Below are 19,951 nucleotides of genomic sequence, written 5' to 3'. Positions count from 1 at the left end.
TATCTTGACAATCCTTCTAATACATGTTAATTGTGACAAAACACATCGGCGGATCGAGGTAGGGAAAATACATATGACATTCTTGAGAAAGATTATACCGTGCTCCCGTAGAATTTGTAATTCACGCTACCATAGTATTATAAAATTCAAACGAAATATTTTGAGGCTCCATGATTAGTAAGCTTAGCATATGTTTCTGGTCCAATTCTAAGTGTATGGCATATTTAGAGACCAAGCAAATAACTTCTCTTACATTACCAAATAAAGAGACCAAGCTAATGTAATTTCCATGAAGAGCTTTACGTGTAATCAAGGAACACATGTGTCATGACTCCTCATGCACTCTTGTGCCACTTTGTCCTAGTTTAGAGCCATGTGGGAGCCCACACAACAAAAAGTTTTATCCATTTGATCCAATTTAATACCATAATTATCCCCACTATTAATAAATTATTCACATAATTAAGAATTATCTTAATTTTCTTATAATACTACTCACTTTTAACACACTTTATCCATCTTGATATCATGGCCATGTGGTTCCTTGTATGACATTAGTCAATATATGCGGGGTATTATAGCTTGGACCGTATTTTATCCCAAATTTCCAAACTTCGACGAGACGCATCGTCTTCGATTCACTTACCCTCTCGCCTTCACAAATTTACTTATCACTTGCTTGAAATAGCATAATACTTATAATCCTAAAATAATCTCATTCCCAAACTTACGTCGATTAACTTACGACAAAACATTAACATATGAAACTGCGGGATATAACATCTCATTTTCGAGCTTTCATCAATTTATATATCGCATACTTTCATGTACAAAAATATGGGGTGTAATAGTTGGCACAAAACATAGAAATTCGAATGTGGAAGTGGGAGATGATAAATATGGACTTTGTGGTAGGAGTACCTCGCACTTTTTGCAAGTTTGACTCTATTTGGGTGATTGTGGATAGACTCATAAAATCAGAACACTTCTTACCTATTAAGGTTACCAACATAACAGAACAATATACTCAGTTGTATATTAGGGAAATAGTCAGGTTGCATGGCACTCCAATTTCTATTATCTCAGATCGAGGGGCATAGTTCACTACTAATTTATGGAAGAAATTTCAACAAGGTTTGGGCACTCAGGTTAATCTTAGTATAACATTCTATCCACAGACTGACCGGCAGGTACATAGGACTATTCAGATGCTCGATGATATGTTGCACGCTTGTGCTCTTGATTTCAAGGGTGGACGGGATGATCATTTGCCACTCACAGAATTTACCTACAACAACAGTTAACATGTCGGCATTCAGATGGCACCGTTCGAGGCTCTATATGGTAGGATATGTAGATCTCTCATAGTGTGGTTTAAAATTGGGAAAGCAGAGTTGATAGGTCCAGACCTCGTGCATCAGGCTGTGTAAAAGGTTACGATCATTAAGGAATGATTGAAAACTACCCAGAGTCGTTAGAAATCCCATTCTAATGTATGTTGTAGAGATTTGGAGTTCAAAGATGATGATTGGGTATTCTTGAAGGTTCCCCCGTGAAGGGTATAATGCGGTTTGGTAAGAAAAGGACAACACTCATTATTCCGGTTGATACTATTGAGGTTAGTGAGGAATTTACTTATGAAGAAATTCTAGTTGCCACTAGTAATAGGCATGTTCGAAAACAGAGAAATAAAGAGATTGCCTCCGTGAAAGTGCTATGGCGAAACTAGCAGATTGAGGAGGCCACCTGGGAAGCCAAGGAGGAGATGAAGAAGAAGTATCTTCATTTGTTTGAATAACTATGTATTTATGAAGTTGTGTTCTATGAAAATGTTAAGAGTTTATCTTCTATGAATTATGTTTCACTTGTACATTTTATGTTAAGGATGTTCCTTTTGGTAATATAAGGTTGATGATGTCATGGTTGATGTTGTGCTCGCATTGTGATACATCGTTGTGTTGTGGTTATGTTGTTAGGACTGGTCTCTGGGATTCTCTGGCAGATGGATAAGACAAGTTATAGGAGAAACTTTACCGAAAATTCTAGAAATTTGGGGAGTTAGTCAAATTTGTAACTGCTGGTACGTGAATTAAGAGGTGAGTTGCTTTGGATGCCGATGGTGAATTTCGACTCTCATTCGAGGATGAATGATCCTAAGCGGGAGAGGATGTAAGGCCCTAAAATAATTTCACCTAGAACCCGGGATTTCATGGTGCCGAAGTAGGCTTAGGTGTTTGAGGTTTGTATAAATTCTTCGCAGCAAGACGGTCTTCTTGGGTTTTTGAGTGCATCGGGGAGTTGGAAGAAAAATTGTTGTAGAACATGGCATTTTTGCTATCCATTATGCAATCACAGAACTACTCCGCGGACCGCGGACCACGGACCGCAGACCCGCTGCGAAGTGGAGCAAAAAAATGGCCAATTTTTGGAGGTCATTTGCGGTCAAATATATGACCGCGTAATCATTTCGCGTGCTGCACATCCGTCGTATAACCATCATGAGAAAATTATGGAGGGAAATTTTATGGTGCATTATGCGACTAACTGATCTGCGGATCGCATATCTATTGCAGACTTGACCAGGTCAACCCAGTTTTGGAGGACCATTTTGCGCATTGTGCCGACTGCATACCTATTATACGGTCCACTATGCAAGCACAATTTCAGTTTGGAGGGTCCATTTTTCTATTTTTATAACTCGACCCCATTTTGATTAAACTATTGAGTCTCGTTTAGAAGGTAGAAATAAGATATTTTAGAGAGAGTGCAGTACTTTAGAGAGAGAAGGAGGGGCTCCAACTTATTCCACTTAAATTATTTGTTCAATCCTTAGAAAATTCACAAGAAAAACTTGCAAAATTGTCTACTAAAGAGGTGAGGTTCTAACCGTAGGCTTCAAATTCGAGTTTGGGCAGAAGTTAGGTAACCAGGAGTGTGTTTCTTGGGTATGGGAGTTGTTATTTGTGCATGCATGTACCAATAAGGATGGTGGGGAGGTCATCTAACTAATATGGGTAAGCTCTTTGTTTTGGATTGGATGTGGGGTAAAGGAGACCTTGTAGTTAAAATTGCACACATAATGTTTAATAAAATGTTGAAATGAGTGAAATGCATGAAGCTCTTCCTAATTATGGTTCGTCGGTGCCACGAAACCTCGGGTTTTAGGTTAAATTTTACGGGGCCTTACATCCTCCCCCACTTAAGATCATTCATCCTTGAATGAGGGTCAAAGTTCACTAATTGCATCCGATGCGACTCAACTACCATACCACACACCAACAATCCCAAATTTGACTAACTCCCTAAATTCCCAAATATTTCGGCAGAGTTTCCCTTGTAACCAGGCCTATCCACATGTCAAAGAATCCTAGAAACCAATCCTAACAGCATGTACATAATCCAATGATGCGATATAATATGAAACAACACCAAACCGTGGCCTCATAAGCAATATATTACTACAAAGGAAACATCCTGAGCATAAACTGTACAAGTGATACATAGTTCATAGGATGTAATTTCATAGAAACTATTACATAGCTATTCAAACAAATGAGGGTACTTATTTTTTATCTCTTCCTCGGCCTCCCAAGTAGCCTCTTCGACATGCTGGTTTCGCCATAACACCTTCACGGAGGCAATTTCTTTATTTCTAAACTTCTGGACTTGCCTATCAAGAATGTCAACTAGAATTTCTTCATATGAAAGTTCATCATTAGCCTCAATAATCTCAACTGGCACGATAAACGATAGATCTCCGACTACTTTCTTCAACATAGACACATGAAATACTAGGTGCACTAATCATATCTTGGGTGATAGCTCAAGCTTGTACGCCACCAGACCAATCCTCTAAATGATTCTGTATGGCCCGACACACCTTGGGATCAATTTCCCGCTCTTTCCAAACTGCATTATACCCTTCATGGGGGAAACCTTCAAGAATACCCAATCATCTTCTTTGAACTCTATATCCCTACGAAAAATATCCGAATAGGACTTCTGACGACTCTGAGAAGTTTTCAACCATTATTTAATGATCTTGACCGTCTCCATAGCATGACACATGAGGTCTACTCCTATCAATTTAGCTTCCCCAATCTCCAACCACCCAATGGGAGACCTACATCTCCTACCATATAATGCCTCAAATGGTGTCATCAGAATACTAGCATGATAACTGTTGTTGTAGGCAAATTTTATGATTGGCAAATGATCATCCCAGCTACCCTTGAATTAAAAAACATAAGCATGCAACATATCTTCAAGCATATGAATAGTCCGCTCTGCCTGCCCGTCAGTCTGTGGGTGGAAGGTTGTGCTACAATTCACCTGAGTACCCAAACCTTGCTGAAATTTTATCCAAAAGTTAGCTGTAGACTGTGCCCCTTGATCAGAAATGATAGAAACTGGAGTGACATGGAACCTAACTATTTCCTTGATATACAACTGAGCATACTATTCCATTGTGTCGGTAGTTTTGACTGGCAAGAAGTGTGCTGATTTTGTGAGTCGATCTACAATTACCCAAATTTAGTCAAAGTTGCACGGAGTGTGCGACAATCCTACCACAAAGTCCATATTAATCATTTCCCACATCTATATTGGAATTTCTATACTCTGTGCCAACCCACCGAGCTGTTGGTGTTCGGCCTTTACTTGCTGACAACTTGTACATCTTTCGACAATGTCTGCTACATTCCTCTTCATGTCATTCCACCAATAGACTTCTTTGAGATCATGATACGTCTTTGTAGAGCACGGGTGCACGAAATACCTAGAAGTGTGAGCCTCGGTCATGATTCTTTCCCGAAAACCATCTATATTTGGAACACAAAGCCTCCCTTGGTACCTTAGTTTACCATCATCCTACCAAGAGAAAAATCCATAGTCTTAATTTATGTATCCCCTCCTTCAATTTTACCAACAATAGATCTTGTATTGCTTCTCTTTGACATCCATAACAAGCGATGATTCAGCCCTATTTTGCACAATTACCCCTCCTTCACTAGAGTCCGCAAGACGAACTCCCAAACTAGCCAACCGATGAACCTCATTGGCAAACGTCCATTGATATGCCTCCAAGTGGGTCAAACTACCCATAGATTTCTGGCTAAGAGCATATGCCACAACATTGGCTTTTCCCGAGTGATATAGAATATCGATGTCGTAATCGTTGAGTAACTCAAGCCATCTTCTCTGCCTCAGATTTATCTCCGTCTGTTTGATAATATATTGAGGGATCTTGTGGTCCGTAAATATATCCACATGAACCCCATACAAATAATGACGCCAAATCTTCAATGCAAATACCACTGCTGCAAGTTCAAAGTCATGTGTTGGATAGATCTTTTCATGATTCTTGAGTTGCCTAGAGGCATAAGCTATAACAATGCCATGTTGCATTAATACACAACCAAGCCCGATCCTTGAAGCATCACAATACACCACAAACCCATCTATACCCTTAGGTAGGGTCAACATCAGCGTCGTAGTCAATCTTGATTTCAACTCCTGGAAGCTCCTTTCACAAGCATCCGACCATTGGAACTTAACCGTTTTTTGTGTCAATTTAGTCAATGTAGAGTCAAGGGGGGAGAACCTCTCCACAAATTTTCTGTAATACCCCGCTAAGCCTAAGAAACTGCGAATCTCTATTAGAGTTCTAGGCCTAGGCCAATTGTTCACAACTGAAATCTTCTGAGGGTCAACCTTAATTCCTTCTCTATAGATGACATGATCCAAGAATGTGACCAAATCAAGCCAAAATTCACATTTCGAAAACTTTGCGTACAACAGGTGTTGACGTAGAGTCTCCAGAATTACCCAGAGATGATCGGTATGGTATTCTCGACTTCGTGAATATACAAGGATATCGTCAATAAAAACTATTACAAAGGAGTCAAGAAAAGGCTTGAGGACTCGATTCATAAGATCCATGAAAGATGTCGGGACATTTGTTAGCCCACAAGACATTACCAAAAATTTAAAGTGCTCGTACTGGGTTCTAAATAGACTCACCAACTGGAGTAGATACAGAGAACGGCTCATGGAGTTGTTCCGATTCTATCCCAAATTCCATAGCAAAATAAGGTGTGGCATAGGACAAAGTGGAATCGAGATCAATAAGAGCATATACATCATAACATTAGACAATCAATATACCTATGACAACATTTGGAGAAGCCTCTGTACTCTAGCGATCACTCATAGCATAGAAATGACTGGGTCCTCCCAAACTCTGTGCACCACCCCTAGCTGTACCATGCCCTACAGGTGCTGGAGTTCCTCGAGCTTGAGGGTGTGTTGGGGATGTAGCAGCTGCAGAACTAGATGGTTGTGCTTTTCCCCTGCCCTTGCCCTGGCGCGACGAACGACAATCTCTCTAAATATGACCCCTCAATCTGCACCCATAACATATGGGTAAGTCCATGTAATAGACTCCTAGCTGCATCTTCCCACACCTAGGACATGAGGGCCTTCACTGTTATTGGAATCTCTTTTTGGACGGCCCTACTTGTGGGGTCCCCTATCACCCTGACTGGTCCTGAAACAACTCCATTGTTGCTGACTGGTCATGATAGTGGTGCATTAACTGAAGACTGAGCAAAGGACCGGGATTGCCTGATGACCCTCCTCTGAATGTCGCCCTACCACCACCACCTCTAGAAGAACCACCAAAATTGCCCGCGAACCGGGCCTTGCTATTACTCTCTCGCTCTATTTTGTTCTTCAACTTGCGGTTCTTTGTAGCTTGAGAAAATGCCACCATCTTCCTATAGTTCATATCAGAATTCACGGTAGTTGTAGCAGCCTCATTAATAACTAAGGAACTAAGGACCTGCACAAATAGGCGCACTCTAGCCTCTATAGTGGGCAACATGTGGATAGCATACATGGATAGGCGCCAAACTCCATATGGCACTCCCGTACACTCTCGCTACCTTGTTTTAGGTTCTCAAACTCAGTGGCACGGGCTGCCTTAGTCTCGGTAGGAAATAAATGATCCATGAAAGCATTTGCAAACTCACTCCACCTTGCCGGAGGGCTCCCCTCCTCCTGGTAATCCTACCACATACCAAACCATGAATAGGCCGCTCATTTCAGGCGATAGGAGTCCACTCCATCGATCTCAGTAGCATGCATAACTCGGAGAGTCTTGTGCATCTCATCAATGAAATCCCGAGGGTCCTCCTAGGGATTATTACCCATGAACACGGGAGGATCTAACTAAAGAAACATGTTCACCATGGAAATAGTATAATCCCCTTGTTGGCTAGAAAAAGTGGGTGAAACATTTGATCTCTAGGCCTGAGAAGCCACTATTTGAGCCAACATCCATATGTCTCCCCTAAGATCCACATCTGAAACACCTGGACCAGAAGCTGGGGTTGGGGCTGGAGGTAGAACCCGAATATCAGTTGGAGGGATTGTTGCACCAGCATTAGATGTAGGAACTTGTGTCATCTGGTCATTTGTACAAGAATCAGGCAGTGTAGTAGTCGGGGGAATATTCTCGCCCCTCAAGTATTTACCCGCATCATCAAATAAAGAATCAACTGCCACTCATGGGGAGGCATTGTCTCCTTGGCCAGTTCTTGCTTTCTTCTTAGGTGCCATGTACTGAAAATTAGAGCAATGCGTGAGTTAGAGGAGGAACAATCTCACAATCAGCTTTATCACACGATATAAAACATAAAAGAAGGGTATTATTTCTAAATGTCCAAGTAGCCTCCAACTTATAGATGTGGTCGACAACACACCGATAAGAAGGACTCTACTAGACACGGTTCCAAGACATCCTAGGACACATTAAACCTTAGGCTTCGATACCAAGTTTGTCATGCCTTGAACTAAGGGAGCGCGACCGGCGCTGAACCGAGTGAACCTGGTCAAGCAAGCCTGTTGGATACTTTTTACCCAAACTCACCCATGATTTAAAGAGAGTACATAACTTCGATAATTAGACACTAAAGAGATCATGTATACAACACCAGTTCATTTCCATTAGTTTCTTCATTTTAAAACCTCAAAATGTACACATTTTCATAGCTTGAAGTGGGACAAGTGATTCAACCATAACATAATGATAAGTTGGTATTTTACCAACTTATCATGTCTTTAAGCATAGATTTTTTCTATGTTTGAGTGATAAAATCATGTGTTTAATGTAGTTTACTTCTATATTACATGCTCTATGTGATTTAGAAGTGATCTTGAAGAAACTGAGTGAAAACGAGTCAAAAAAAGATGAATAGAAGAAAATCAGGAAAATGGCCTCAGATGTCGCAATTGCGATAAAGACCTGGGAAATGCGAACAAAGCAGTCGTCGCAAATGCGTGAAAAGGCTTCGCAAATGCGAAGTCAAGCCGGTCAAGCTATGTTTTCAACTGCGACAAAGACTTCGCAAATGCGAAGTCAAACCGGGCAGTCAACCTTTACAAATGTGAACTCTTGATTGCAAATGTGAAGGTCAATGATATAGTCAAAGTTCGCAATTGCGGACTTTTGTTCGCAAATGCAAAGATCGCACTTCAGCTCTGGGTAGTTTTGGAATTTCATGATTTTGACCCCAAACCATTTAATACACAAACCAGCTCATTTGTAAAATATCTTTGTCTTAATTTTCAGTCCTTAGACTATAGAGAACAAGTTTGGAAGCTAGGGTTCTTGCACATACACTTTAGTCTTGAAGATTTGAAGCATTTGGTTAAGAATTTCTTACCCATTTATATTCATTTCTTCATTTCCTTGCTTTGTATTGAATATCTAAGTGTGTAGTATTTATTTCAACACTTGAATCTTATTTATAAAAATATTCATGTTTAAAGTGTGGATTAAAGATCTTGTTGTGCTTATGTATTAAACGATTTTTATCTTTTATGAATTGAGTTATTATTTATTTAATTATTCTTGATCTTTAATGTTTCCAAAGGGATTAACTAACCCTAGGACCCGCCCATTAATTTTGAATTAATTTTGAAAAAGATTATTTGGGGTTGGGAAAGATTAATTAACAAGAACTTGAGGCTTTACCCCTCATTTTATAGATTTTATCTAGGGATAGCATTGAACTACTTGTAGCCATAATGGGGTATGCTTAATCTCCTAATTCTTTTAGGGATAATTCAATTAGGAAGTCTTGTTAGTCTTTGGAAGAAGCTAATATAGAATTATTACCCGTGGCTAATTAACATAAACTCGCTCATATTTGTAAAATCGTGAAATACATTGGATTGTTACTTGAGTGTAATTTATCGTGTATCCATACTTGTGGCCATTGATCATTTTACTTGCTTTATAGGTTAGTTTACATTTCCGCATTTAGCTATAATATTTTCACAATTACCCTTTTTAGTGTTTGGCATTGCATAACAAATGATAATTCTCTTACATTCCTAATCTCCTACATATTGTTCTTTGTGGAATTTGACCCTGACTCATAGTTGGGTAAATTATATTGCATCCGACCGTGTCCATATACTTTTTAGTAGTGGATTTGGATGTCATCGAAATTGGCACCGTTGTCGGGGAACAATTTGGCGTATTTAGGTTGTTTGAGAAATAAGCGTAAGTGCTTTCGTCCAAACTTGTGAATGTTTGAGTAGTTATCTTAACATGGTCTTTTTTTCTTGTTTGTTTGTTCGTTATTTTTTTAGTTTTGAAAAATGTCATCATATAATGAAAATTGGTCGGATGGTAGTTGTTCATACTTTGAAGACCCTTGTCCTTATTGTGGAGGACCATACTCGTGGCAAAATTGTTTAAATTTTTCCTGGGCAGATTGATCTTGTATAATTGTGGATAACTGTGGATATGGTAGAGTGGTATTTTATTTTTTTCATGTGATGTTATTGTGTTTTCATGTGATGTATTATATTAGTATGTTTACTAGCTCCTTGAATTTTCACCTCTTCTGGGACTTTTTCAGCTTCAACAGCAACTGGCACCTCAACTTTTGCCTCAACTTCTTGTTCGGAATCTTCCACTTCGACCACGTGTTCAGTATCTCCTTGAAGTATTTTCCCACTCTGAGTTGTGATTGCCATACAATGAGAAGTTGGACTGCCCCACAACCTTTTGGGTTTGCAATTGTGTCACTTGGGAGTGTTCCCTTTTGCTTTGGATTTTGCTCTCTTGAGAGATCTCTCATTTGCATCTCCAACTTTTGAATAGATGCAGTATGAGAACCGACAAGCTCGGTGATATTCCTTATTGAAGTGTCAGATCTTTTTGGATTTTGAAATACTCGTTCAAGCATGTTTTCCAACTTGGAATCGCTTGAAGAACTTTCCTTCAGATGCGGAAAGTTGAAATATTGCCCCTTTGATTGAACATAGGGGTTTGAACTCCGATTTGAAAAGTTGTTGTGGTTGTTAATCCAATTCCCTTTATTTGAACTACCTTGGTCATTTCGCCACTATTGGTTGCCTTGCCCTTACGGGTTAGGCCTCTATTGGTTTTGTTGTCTTGAACCTTGGTATGGTTGCCTTTGATAACCTCCTTGAGAGTTGTTGACATAATTTTCTTCCTCGTAATCCTCATTTGATGTGGGGTTAAACATCTTCCACCACATTCACCTTTTTTGTTTGGCTTTCAGTGAACATCTTCGTTAACACATTGACGTTGGTGGCAAGACCGACAATTACTTGACCTCTTTCTTGGTTCTCCTTAATCATGTTGGTCCAAGAAGGAGTACCATATGCAATTCCACCCGTGGTTTCCTCTGAGTGCTAAGCTTGGTTATGTTTTGCTATTTTGTCAAGTATTTTTGTGATACTCGCAAATGTTTTATCCATAAAAGATTCATCAGCTACATTTTTGGTAATAGATTGATTCATATCCAAGCCCATGTAAACTTTCTCCAACAAGATAGATTCTGGAAAACCATGATTCGGCGACCTCACAAAATATAGCATGAATCGATCCCATGCCTCATGTATATATTCTCCCTGTAATTGCTTGAAAAAGAAAATTTTATCCCGGAGCTCAGACTTCTTGCTTTACGGGAACCATTTAGCCAGGAAAGCTCGGACAAGTTCAGGCAAAGAATGAATGGAATTTGGTGGTAGATTTTGGATCCATTTCCTTGTCTCTCCAGCCAGTGAGTACTTGAACACCCTTAGTATTAGTGTATCATCTGAAATGTTATTCTGCTTGTACATCACACACACACCCAAAAAGTTTCTGAGATGTTGTGTCAGATCATCATCGTTGGAATTTCTGAAAAACCTCTCTTCTTTGAGCAATAGGATTAAACTGTGTTCCACCTTGAAAGTGGCAACATCAACTCTTGGAGGTACAATAGCATTTGTATCATCAATTTCCTCATCTATATCCACAAAAGGATTCTCTTATTCGTCATACTCGGCCATGTTTACCTATTAACACCAAGAAAAGCAAGCAAAGTGTGATGGAATAAAAGAAGTCGTAAAGTAAAGCACACACTAACTAGTAATCTCAAAACTGTATTCCCCGGCAACAGTGCCAAATTTGATGACGTCCAAATCCACTACTAAAAAGTAAATGGACACGGTCGCATGCAGTTTAATTTATCCAACTAAAAAATTTTGATTATTTTCTTGTTGGTTCACTCCATAACAAAAGTTACCTTTCATACTTTTTCTTGTTTAAGATCATTGATTTCAGGCCAAAATGTCTAACTTAGTAAACGCGCATGAAAACAACAATCTTGAGGACCATGGAGAAAATAGTGTGGTTGATCTAGGTTTTGGTGTACCACCACGAAAACCTGAGGATGCACCAGAACCAATTCCTATCGATGTGGTCTCGCATGACGCTCAACACATCGAAATAAGCTCCCACACCAACAGGAGCATACACCAAGGAGATCAACAAGAAACTTGAAAAACCCCGGCTCAAGAAGAACAAGGGGTTAGCCTTCACGTTGTTTTTGAAATGTTACAGGCACAACAGCTGGAAATTGCTCAGCTACAAAGCCACCAGAAAACTCCCAGCACGGTAGCACCAAAAACGGCTCCCCGAGCCGAGCAAGCACTTGAAAGATCAAGCAACAACGAGTCGCTAGCCGACCCCGCCATCATAAATATGCTTGAGGACCTCACAAAGAGGATAGAGTTAGGCGAGAAGAAGATATAAGCCAATGATAAGAAGGTAGAAACCTACAATTCTAGGGTCGATCAAATCCGGGTGCACTCCTGATCTTAAAGGGTGTGGATTCAAAAAGGTTCGTACAGAAGCCGTTCCCATAGGAAGCGGCTCCAAAACCCATTCCAAAGAAGTTCAAAATGCCCGACCTTCCGAAGTACAACGGAACCTCAAACCCCAACGAGCACATCACTTCTTACACTTGTGCAGTGATGGGCAACGACCTAAAGGACGACGAGATCGAGTCTGTCCTACTAAAAAAGTTCAGAGAGATGCTTTTGAAAGGGGAAATGATGTGGTATGACAACCTTGAACCAAACTCGATAGATTCATTTACCATGCTGGCAGATTCCTTCATAAAGGCATATGCTGGTGCCATCAAGGTAGCTACAAGGAAATCTGGTGTCTTCAAAATCAGGCAAAGGGAGAACAAGATGCTGCGAGAATTTGTTTCTCGCTTTCAAATGGAACGAATGGAACTGCCGCCAGTCTCCGATGACTGGGCAGTACAGGACTTCACTCAAAGCTTGAACGAGTGAAGCTCGGTAGCTTCAAAGCAGCTGAAGCAGAACTTAGTCGAATATCCTGACGTGACTTGGTCGGATGTCCACAACCGATACTAATCAAAGATCAGGGTCGAAGACGACCAACTAGGAGTCCCCTCAGGCTCGGTATATCCTAATAGGCTTCCGGCAAAGAAGACAAAACCAAACAAAGAAACATACCAACCATACACTGAGGATACATGGAATGCCCCAAAGCGCAACATACCCCGCAATGACCGAAGGATGGATCGAGGACAGAATCCTCGGGAACATATTAGCAGAACCAGATTCGATAGGCACAAAGGGCTGACGAAGGCACCCCGCTTGTTGGAATACAACTTCAACATCGACATTCACACATCGTATTCACTATCGGTAAAATCAGAGACACCAGATGGCCAAGGCGTGGGCAATCAAACCCTTTACAAATGAACCATAACATAGTGTGTGAATTTCACAACACACACAGTCACAAGATCAAGGATTGCCGACAACTCCGGGAAGAGGTAGCCCGACTGCTCGGCAAAGGTCACTTCCGAGAATTCCTTAGTGACCGAGCTAAAAATCATTTCCTGGAAAGAGAGGCTACCAAGAAGAATGAAACGGATGAGCCACAACATGTCATCCACATGATCTTAGGAGGCATCGATGCTCCACAAGATCCCATGGTCAGAAGAACAAAAGTATCCATCACCAAGGAAAAGCGAACTCAAGGTTACATACCCGAGGACGCTCTCACATTCAGCGACGAGGACATCGAGACCTTGTCTAATCCTCACAACGATGCACTGGTAATCTCTTTTCTTGTAAATACATTTCAAATTAAATGTGTACTTGTGGATTCAGGTAGCTCGGCGAACATTATTAGGTCAAAGGTGGTGGAGCAGCTCAGACTACTTGACCAGATCGTGCCCGCCTCTCGAGTCCTCAATGGGTTCAACATGGAGAGAAAAACAACAAAAGGGAAAATCACCCTCCCGGTCAACGTGGATGGCAATATCCAAAATGCAAAATTCCATGTCATTAAAGGAGACATGAGGTACAATGCATTGCTCGGAAGGCCGTGGATACACTGCATGAGAGCAGTACCATCCACCCTCTATCAAATGATGAAATTTCTGACAAAAGGACGGGATAAAAACCATCTACGGGGAACAACATTCAGCAAAAGAGATGTTTGCGGTGCACGTTGTGGCACCGGCGCCAGTACCTCTACCATTGATGGAGCCAAAGAATAAACAGGCGATTAAATAGAAATCACAAGATACATTCTAGGCCACGTTTATACCCATATATATATATATATATAAACATATCGTACCAAAATCAAAAGCAGCTCCGGATCAAGTGGAGCACGCAAACTCTCGCTGATCAAGGATACTAAGAAGTGGAACTGTCAACTTGCCTACCTGCACCTGCGGGCATGAAAAGCAAGCCCCATGAAATAGGGTGTCAGTAAGAAAAATATAGTGAGTATGTAAGGCATGAAAATCAGTGTGTAAAAGACATAGATGAAACATGGAATAAAGAAATCCATCTGTAAATCTGAATAACTTTATAAATCCTGAAACATTTATAATATCATGCACGTGCATATAAATGTCGTGTCATGCATAGTTATAGATGTAGATAAAATCATCAAGTCTCTGAGGGCATGCCATCATATCGTCTCGGCCACTGGGGGAAACATCATCAACATATACCAGCTGATCAGGCGGTGGTGCATATATAACCCTGTAACCTTTTTCCCATATCCCATATACATATATTTACATATATACGCATATATATTGTCATCTGGTCATGGGTCAATGCACATGTATAAATTGGTGAAATGCATGAAAAATACATAATAATCTCAATATTCCTTCCAGATAAAGTTTTTCAATTGGGTATTATTCCGAGACCCATGAATAGAAGATAATAACAATTCCCATGGGGAATCAAGAATATAGACACCCCTAGTATTTCTATGAATAGAGTAATTTATGGAAATTGTGAGTTTGCTCGTTTCTTCTGTATAATTTGGACCATGCCAAAAAAAAGAAGGGATGGCCTTAACATAGCTGGAGTAGGAAAAATATTTGTATACAAGCTACATATGCTTTTCCAACCGTAATCACCAATTTGGTTTCCAATTGATACAATTGGTATATCTTCATCTATGATATTTTGCTAATATTGACAACAAGTAACGATCCAACGGTTAATAATGTGTTTGATTTGAAATAGCTTTTCTTGGGTCCATGGTGGTCGAAAATGTCCAACCTACAATCTGAATTGTAGATAAATCACTTAGATTGGAAAGTCTTGGAATTTTGTTTGATTTGCAGCAGCTTTTCTTGGGTCCATGGTGGTTGAAAATGTTCAACCTACAATCTGAATTGTAGATAAATCACTTAGACCGAAAAGTCTTGGAATTTTGAGGTAGGTGTCTTGACGCAAGTTTATTAGGTTGCCACCTATCCAAATGACTAAGGAGTCATTGTTTGGAAAGTGGCATGGCTACCACATTTTTTTGTGGGATTTGTTAATATTTATCCACTTAATAGGTAATTAGGTAATGTCCCATTACCTGATAATTAATCAATTACTCATTTAATTAAGAATTATCTCAAATTACCTGAAAATACTACTCATTTTTAATATACTTTATACATTATACTATCATGGTCATATGGTACTTTGTATGGTACTAGTCCATAATTATCGGGTATTATAGCTCGACCCGTATTTTATCCCAAATTGGCCACTTTCAACAAAACCTGTTTTCTTTAATTCGTGTACCCTTTATCCTTCATGCCACTTACTTATCACTTGTTATAAATAGCATAAATACGTTAACCTCAAGATAATCTCATCCCTGAGTGTATTTCAATTAACTGAAGACAAAACTTTTAATGTACGAAAACGCGAGATGTAACATTTACAATGAATGGAACCAAAGCCAAGAAACTTTCGATGACTTGGGGACTGTTGCTAACTACCACCCTCATCGATCTGTCAAAAACCCTAGGCTATAAGACCCCATGATGACAACCTCGAGCGCGTAAGACCTTCATAAGGCAACATCAAAACTGTAAGACCTCAAGCAAGGCATGAACCATACTTATACTTGTACCAAGTAAACAAAACCGTAAGACCTCAAAGGCATGTAAAAATTATAAGACCTTACAAAAAGGCACTATCCCGACCTTAAAGTTAAGGCTATATATTCAAACTTGTAAGACCCCTAAAAAGGCATACCCTCGATATAGACGACGAAACTACTTCACTCGGGGACTGAAAGGCTCTGGCCAAACACAATAACTACGGTCACAAGGCTATACCAGCCAAACTAAGGTGACTCGGGGACGCCCAATCATCGCTATAAAATCACTAGCCTTCAATCACTACGAAAGTACTTCGAAAAGAATCGGTTAAACAGGCTACCCTCGTTACAGGGAAAAGAGCTTTGACCATGTCAACTCCAAACTATAGGCTTCGAGATACTCAGCCGCCAAGCCAAACCTCTCTAGGTGCTCGTTCATAGCCATATAACGACTCACAATCGAGGATTTTACCAAACCGTCGAAGATCCAGGCAAACACAATTTCAAAAATTCCTTAACGAGGGAAAAACAAAGCCTATAAAAGGTCATACCGACCCAATGCGCAAGAGCCACTGCTGCCAGCCCATATAAAAGGCCATATCGATCCAATGCGTAAGAGCCACTACCGCCAACCCATATAAAAGGTCGTACCGACCAAATGCGTAAGAGTACAAGGGCCAGTTTTAAATTCAAAAACTTAAGGGTCAATGAGCTCGAGTCAAAACCCGACTCGGAGACTAAACCCAAAACAGTTATCTTAATATGCCTAAAAGCAAAAGAATAAGAGCTTAAATGACATCTTATACTAAAAGGTCATATCGACCAAACGCGTAAGAGCCTTCGGACCATCCCAACGAACCTTAGGGTCGTACTATAAACCTAAGGGTTCTTTTAACTCAAAGATCAGCTCGTCTGGCTAATAAACATCGAAGTAAAGGGAAGTCCATGAAATATGAAACCGCAAGGCTTCCTCTTATACATATATCGGAAAAAATACAAAACTCCATTTTCAGTGTTCTTTAAAATCAATCTGCACAAAATCAGAAAAGAACGGCCTAATCTGCATCCCCCTCGAGGAATATGTCCCGTCGGCCTGTTTCTCTCTATCTTTGGCATTGGACAAAAGGAACTTAGCATCATATTCATCTACATTTCCCTACTCAATTTCTTCCGAGAGATCAAAGCCCCTGGCATGGATCTCCTCGAGGGTTTCCCTCCAAGATTTACATCTTACATACTCTTTGCTCCTACTCTCCTGGTCGAGAGCCCCCCTCAGCTCAACACGAGCATCGACAGTGTCCTTTAAATAGACAACCACTTTCTTATCATCCTTAGTCTGAATCACTTCGGCTTCAGCCCGGGCATCCACGACTTCAGCCTTTGTCTTCAGAAGCTCAGACTCGAGCCTTGAAATCATGTCTGATTGGACCAAGCTATTCTTATGAGCGTTGTGAAGTTGCACTTCAAGGGCGGAAGCCTTGGCCAAAGCATTTTTCATAGCCGCTACCTGGGTGTCCACCCAAGCCTTTAGCTCATCACACTCGCACTTGGGTTAACCAACTTCATTCCAAAGGCGTTCCAGGTCCTTCCTCTTTTTCTACAACTGAAGTAAACAAAACATTAGCCTCAGAAGATAGAATAAGAAACATGCACTCTCTCGAAAAGAATCGAGGTAGCTCTCGTAGTTTAGACTTCAACTCGCCTCATACTACAAGTGTGCCAACTCCTCTTCCCTTTCATCGCAAAGAATCCTGAGGGATTTGTCCCCATCAATGGCTTCTCGCAACCTAGTCACACGACGGAGCAGCTCGGACTTGAGCTTGTTAAAAGCCTATGAAGGAGAAACTCGATAAGAAAGTAAAAATTACAAAACTATAAAACCAATACGATCGGCTGAAACTCACCTCAAAGTAAATCCATTGAGCTTCCTAAAAGGTTGAGCGCACATCTACTAGTCTGGCTCCAACAACCCCAGTAGAACTGCCCCCGGTTGGGATACGATCGCTCGATATATGCGGCCCCTAGCTTCGAACATCCCTCGAAGTGCTTTCATCGGGAGAAGAAGTCGGCGGTAGAGAACCCTCGTTCCTCGAAGTACCTTCGATGGAAAAAGAAGACGAAGGTGGAGGAGGGGTCATTTTTCTAAAACTAGAGATCTCGAGCGCTGTAGGCTCGGCTGATACACCCTCTTTGAGCCTCCGAGATGGACTGATCTTGCTATAATCGTCGTCGCCTTACGAAGTCCCTTTCTGCTTATTATTGTTATTATTATCCCCTGGCTCCAAAGCTGACGATCCTTCTTCCTCTCCGAGAGGACACAATCTCACCTCAAAGAACTCCCCAATGCCTACAATGATGAAGTTAGTACGCATAAAAAGAAATGTCTTTCAAAAAGGAGCAAATCACATAGCACGTACCGTGGTGTTTTGCCTCCCATCTGCCCTTATATAAGGCTCGCCACTTACGCTCATTGTAAGTCGAGTGGGTCACCAACTTCCAAGCCCAATCCGTCAGGTCGGGGACCTCACACGGAACCATGGAATTGCTGCAGAAAGGAAAAGAAAGGTGCATTTACTACAAGGATAAAAAGGTATAAGTGTACCACTTACGTGTAAAATTCCATCCCTCAGGAAATGGTAGAAACTCCACAGGGATAATATCATTAGTCCGTCTCGGACAAATTGTCTCATCCATCCCCGATCCCCATCTTCTTCATCATCAACAACGAAAGGCGTGGTGGACCGGCATCGTAGGGTTAGCATACCTTGATGGTGAAAAGGCTGGTACAACCTGATGAGATGGCTAAGGGTGGACTCAAGCCCTGCTTCTTCCGTAAAGAACCTCATCATCAATACTATCCTCCAAAATGACGGATGAACCTATGCCAAGGTAACCTGGTACTTTCGATAGAAGTCAAGCACGACCCTATCAAGGGGGCACAGCGTAAAGGGGTACGTGTATACGTTCAGAAACCCCTTCGGCATGGTCCATGATACTCTCTTTGGGGAAGGCAACCTCAATACTACCTTGTCCCCCATCCACAATATTTCCTCACCAACTGAAGGTGCCCCTCTCCTATTAAAGAATTAAACTTCGAGGCATACTCCCAATGACCGCAAACATTTGTTTTTTTTATGGAAAGTCCCCCTTCGAAACAAAATGTCCCGAGGTTGGCTCGTCTGGCACCGGGAGCGCACCACCAACCAGGCGGGAACCAGAGGCGGAACTCCCTTATCCTTGCCGAGCGGACCCTGGCGTAGCAACCATACCTATGGTAAAATTAAGGAATTGGTGCGGGAATCTGAGCAAGGGCTTCAAAGTTGAAATGGTGAAGGACCTGACGCGGGAAAGAAGAACTCTATGAGGGAAGATGACTACTAAGAATAGCAAAATCCTCAGGAGAGTGTCATGCCCCAACCTCGAGAGGCGCGGCCGGCGCTCAATCGAGTACCTAACTGAGCAAGCCTTATCAAACACTTCCTACCCAACTCGGTACGAATAAGGAAACCATGCTTTCATTCATTTACTTAGACGAGGAAAGATAGTGCATTCTACAAAGTTAGTTCATTTTAAATCACAACATTAATCCGTAATTAAGTTCCCAAGATTACATACAATTATACTGTAGCAAAACAAGAATTTGAATTACATCATAGATTGTATACCCATCCAACGCCCGTACATAACCTACACATATGTCTACGAAGCCTCTAAGGATACTCAAGACAGCGATAACAACACCGACGACAAGGCCCCGACTATACCTCAAAATAGACATCTATAACAAAAGGCATGTCACAAAACCTCTTGAAGGAAGAAGGGGCTCACCAAGAGTTTGAGAAGAGGATAATCCGCTACACACAATCGACACTATCCGCAATGGATCCACCTACATTCATTTAAAAAATGTAGCGCCCCAACAAAAGGGACGTTAGTACCATGGAATAGTACTAGTATGTATAACTAAACTCCATCTAGTTAGAAAGAACTATACAAGAATAGGAATTAACAAGTACACAAATATAACTCAAACCTCGAACGATCACCACATTATCAATCAAAAATTGTACAACTTTCACATTGTTTTTCCATAGCTTTTAGTTTGCGGCATTCCATACTATTCATCATATGTTTTCAATACCACCGCTATCTTGAGCGAAGTCCGATCTCGACCCGATTAGCTAG

The sequence above is a fragment of the Nicotiana tabacum genome, chromosome 1 (genome assembly GCF_000715075.1).
Source record: "Nicotiana tabacum cultivar K326 chromosome 1, ASM71507v2, whole genome shotgun sequence".
Lineage (NCBI taxonomy): Eukaryota > Viridiplantae > Streptophyta > Magnoliopsida > Solanales > Solanaceae > Nicotiana > Nicotiana tabacum.
The sequence above is the reverse complement of the archived record's forward strand: the minus strand, read 5'-3'. Positions refer to the sequence as shown.